Below are 5,000 nucleotides of genomic sequence, written 5' to 3'. Positions count from 1 at the left end.
TGGTCTTTGCCAACAAGTGTCCTAAGTGGCTTCAGCCGCCCCCCAGCCTTTTCGTTTCTGATGAACTCTGCATCATTGACAATCACCCCAAGGTATTTGTATTGATGACAGAGATCTAGCTCAATGTCACTTATATGAAACCTTGGCAGAGGGATTGTCTTGGGTTAAGAGCCCTGGTTTTTTCAGTCGAGATTATCAAGCCACACTCAATAGCCCTTGCTGAGAGTATATCTAGAATCTCTTGCATTCTTTCCTCGGATGAGGATTTAATGCAAATATCATCGCATAGCAAATAATGGAGTCGTTTCCCTCAAGTGGTATATCGCCTAGTAATCTATGCATTAAGATGTTAAATAGCATAGGGCTAAGTACACCTCCCTGAGGTGTGCCGAGTTCAAATACTTTTGTATGAGTACTCTTAATGCCCCTGTAGAGTACCTGAGCCGACCGATTCGATAGATACATGTGAATCCATTTAACAGTTTTCCCTGAATACCAAAAGTAGCTAGTTGCTCAAGAATTATTTCTCTGTTTGCAATATAAAAGGGCAGATTTAAGATAAAGAAATACGGTTTGCATGCCTGGGTTTGTGTTTGTTAAGTATTCTGAAAAAACAGTGCTGACTGCTACGTCCTGGGAGAAAGCCATACAGTCTGGGGATAACTTAGCATTTATGCGATACATAAGCCTGTTCAGTATTATCCTCTCAAGTACTTTGCACAGACAGGAGGTCAAGGAAATGGGCCTGTATTTGTCATTTGGGTTTGGGTATAGGAAGGATTCAGCTTTAGTCCAGGAGCTTGGAATGATTCCTTGTGATAGACTGAGTCTATACAGGTGCAAAAGTGGGTTGCCTGGTACCTGAGCAATGTGACGAAGGACGCTGTAAGTAATGCCATCTTCGCCAGGGGGGGTTGCCTTACCTTTCAGAAGGGCATTACTTAGTTCCCACTCGGTTATTTTGGCAAAGTCGGAGGGGTCAATAGCAGCACAGGCTACTGCTATATTAAAGTTCCGATCTATTTTCGACTTGTCTAGTTGATCTTTTATCCCTTGTGGGAGTGAGCTTAGCTGAGAAATTTCCCCGGGCCCCCTGCTCTAGCAGCATATTAGCCTGCTCTTGTGGACTGGGAACTGCGGTGTTGTGAGAGTTTTTACCTGTCAGCCTATTAATTTTTCTCCACATGTCAGCCACAGAGGTTTGACTATTGATACCTTGCAGAAATTGTTCCCAGTGTTTACTACAAATCTGCGTTTTTAATTCCCCGAATTCCTTGTTGGCTTTAAGAAACTGCAGAAGATTATCTGTCGTCTTACTATCTTTATAACAATTAGCAAGCTCCTGGACCGTTTATTTTCCTTGGCACAAAATAGGGTCATTGATCCTCCCCGGTGCATAGGGGGCCTGTGGCCTCTTTTTCTTTGAGAGTTTTCGTGAACAGACCCATGTGTTTAGTAGTCAGTGACAACTTTGATTAAATCCTGAGAAAAAATTTCAACAGTTGTTATTTCATAGTGTTATACCAGTCATAGACCCGTGCCTTGAAGTGATGCTCCAGGCCCGGTGGGATAATTATTCTGAGCCTAGGTGATTTAGGGGCTGAGTCGCTGTCTACAGTATAGTCTGTTCGGATTGCAAAGTGGTCACTAACTAACTCTCGTACCAGTGAAGTACAGACATTACCATGAACTAAATTTTTGCCAAAATACGTAGTCTAACCTGCCACCTCCCAAATGAGTCTCTGCTTCTGTGTCATATACTGTCAGTGATCTATTATTGATGAAATGCTTGAATTCTTCCCCATTACTATTACGCTGGTTGTCTCCAAAGTGTGGATGCCTTGCATTGAAGTCGCCCATGCATAACGTGCCTTGGTTGTGAAAATTTGGGAGAGAACTAGCCAGAAATTTAGAGTATCTGGCATATACATTATACAGTGAAAAATACCAGAGGCAGTCTGGATTTTTAGATGATGAAATTGAACATCAGTGTTCTCGGATTTTTTAACTAATTTATGTGGCAGTGTTACCCTCACATATGTCAACAATCCAGTCATGGCTGTATTCACATATGAATAATACCCCTTAAGTGCAGGTGCTATTTTCATCTTAGCAGCGGCAGCAAAAGGTTCTTGCACGCATATAAATCAATATTATATTTGTGGGTGTAAAATTCTAGATCATTTAGCCTAGGCTTAATGCTACGCATATTCCATGATATGAATTTGATTGTGCGTTTATCCATATGTGAATATTGTTTTAGTAGGCAACCTGTACTTCATGCTATTATATCCTCTAATATTACGAATTATAGATTCACATAAGAAACATATAACTTTATGATTATGGATTTCCTTACAGATGGTAGTCGTGGACTGAAAATTACTTTTAACCATTTTAAACATTTGGTCTTAGCTTTGTTCCACTTCTCAGCACAGTCCCTTCCGTTTTTGTGTCAGATGCACCTGAGGGGCTGGTTGCGTCACTGGACTCGACGTCACAGGGATCCTGATTTTGTTCGTGGCTGCTGTCAGCGCTGACACGCCCACTCTGGTTATCAACACTGGCGGTCTGACAGCGATTCTCCTCGGTCGTTCTTTTATCACTAATGGTAGCACTAGTATCACGACAATGACAGTCACTTTTTATTTTTTCCATTTCCTGCTTCAGCGACGTTATTTCATTAATTAAGTTATTGTTTTGGGCTTTCAGAGCTTTCTTTTCCTTTAGAAGTTCAAGCACATTTACGTCGCCTTGGTCAGCTGGCGTGACGTCACTTCTGTCACATATAGTGAAACTCGGCAATTGAATACCGTAGATTTTAGTCGCAGGCACCCCCGGAGGATGGTAGTGAAATATGAAATCAAAGCCCGTAGACAAAATAATACCCCTATTTTCCACTTAGCGTCTCGTTTGTTACGTTTTTTTACACAGTGACATGATTCATATTTTATGTTAAATCAATGATAATGCCATAAGGAATATTAATAATAAAGTTTATAAAACTTCATTATAATAATCCCTCTTGTTATTATGAACAACTGATGTTCACGATAATGATGACTCGAATACAAATAATAACGATAATAGCAATACTAATGATACGCCTTCCAACAAGAATGGGAAATTCTTCTGTATGACATATGCTAAGCTGATTACAGTTGGCAGTCCATATTGCTAACAAAAAGGAATTCTTTACTAGTGAAGGACTTAGAACGAAGGTACATAGACACTTCAAAGATTTCGTCAGAGACTGCCACCAAAGAAATTCGTTCTCTCGACGTTAATCAATATCATAAGAACATTAACTACGCCCCATGTTGAAGCATCGTAAAGAAGCATTCATATTTTCAATCAATATTCGACATCAAATAAACAAGTCTTAAGGATATTGATGTTGTTTATCAACGGAGAATATATATATATATATATATATATATATATATATATATATATATATATATATATATATATATATAAATAATGAAATAAAATACCTCTTTTTTCTTTTAGAGATAACTTTGCATCGGTTGTCGACTATCGAAATGAAAATTTTCTGCTACATTTAACCCAATGTCAGAGGGTTTATGTACTGTCCCCTTTAGATTTTAGTGAGTTTTGTTACATATAGATGGCTCCACGTGTGCTCAGCCAGCAAGGAGTCTCTCAGTAGGCCCAAGTGGCCGATCCTGATTTCCCCATTCCCTGAATTGGCGGGAAAATATGTTTTCCTTCCCAATACTATTAATATTGACGTTGTTATCATTCTTGTTGATTTTATGATTATTAAATTGTTATTAAGATATCAATAACACCAAAGACAATAAAAATAATACAAATGAAGCTTTCAAAAAATAAAGGAACAGCGTAAACAGAGGAGATAGGCAAGACAATAGTCTTACCTATCTCACTCCTTGGTGACTAAGCACTTGCAGAGCCATCTATGTGTAAAGACAGATAAACTTTTATTACAGTGGGCATGACATTGTAATCTTGTCACCCAGTAACACTGAGTTTAAAGCTAAAGAAGAGTTAGTGTGTGTGTGTGTGTGTGGTGTGTGTGTGTGTGTGTGTGTGTGTGTGTGTGTGTGTGTGTGTGTGTGTGTGTGTGTGTGTGTGTGTATGAATCCCTCATAGCCACCTTTAGAAAATGAAACAGAACACAGGAAATGTACATACCGTTCTGCTACAAATAACAGCAAAGGTAGGGGGAAAAATACAGTATAGATGCAACTGATCATATCTTCATTTCATACAGTGTTAGATCAGACTCGGAAATTTATTAGAAATGTATTACAATCGGTAGATTAATTTATACAATTCTTCAACGCGGATAAAAAAAAAAAAAAAAAAAAAAAACGGTCAGTCTTTTGATATTAATAATAATATTACATTAACGCATTTTCTAGGTAATTCTACTTAAAATTTCGCAGGATTTAAAGAACGAACAATGAAGAAGAGGAAGAAGAAGAAGAAGAAGAGGAGGAAGAGGAGGAGGAGGAGGAGGAGGAAGAAGAAGAAGAAGAAAGAGGAAAAAAGAAGAAGAGGAGGAAGGAGAAGGGGAAGAATAAGAAAAAGAAGAAAAAGAAGAAAACGAAGAAGGAGAAAAAGAGGTAGAAGAAGAGAAAAAGAGAAGGGGAAGAAGAAGAAAGAGAGGAAGAAGAACGAGAATAAAAAGACCAACAAATCGGTGTGTTCGTTAAGATCAAGCCAATTAATCTAATTATACTCGATATCGATTCTATTTCTGCCACTGGGATCGTGATGCAATGTTCATCACTCTCGGAAACTTATACAGGCGTCATAATTGGACTTTTTTTTTTTAATCTTCAGATCTAAGGACACAAGAGCGAGTAACCGTTGGGTAAAAAACGTTTTTTTCCCTTTATTAACAAGTTTTTTTGTCACAATTTTTTACGCAACAATCGTCGTTGAAAATATCATCACTGTAACAAATATTAGGATTTACATATGATTTTTTTTTTTTTTGGTGGGGGGGG

General features: G+C 38.2%; 1 protein-coding gene across 1 annotated transcript in view; it reads right to left on the bottom strand.

Annotated features, from left to right (window-relative positions):
- LOC119576772 (low-density lipoprotein receptor-related protein 2-like) overlaps positions 1 to 5,000 on the bottom strand; it is a 29,993-nt gene that overhangs the window by 6,691 nt on the left and 18,302 nt on the right. The window lies entirely within an intron of this gene.

The sequence above is a fragment of the Penaeus monodon genome, chromosome 9 (genome assembly GCF_015228065.2).
Source record: "Penaeus monodon isolate SGIC_2016 chromosome 9, NSTDA_Pmon_1, whole genome shotgun sequence".
Taxonomy (NCBI): domain Eukaryota; kingdom Metazoa; phylum Arthropoda; class Malacostraca; order Decapoda; family Penaeidae; genus Penaeus; species Penaeus monodon.
The sequence above is the reverse complement of the archived record's forward strand: the minus strand, read 5'-3'. Positions and strand labels throughout refer to the sequence as shown.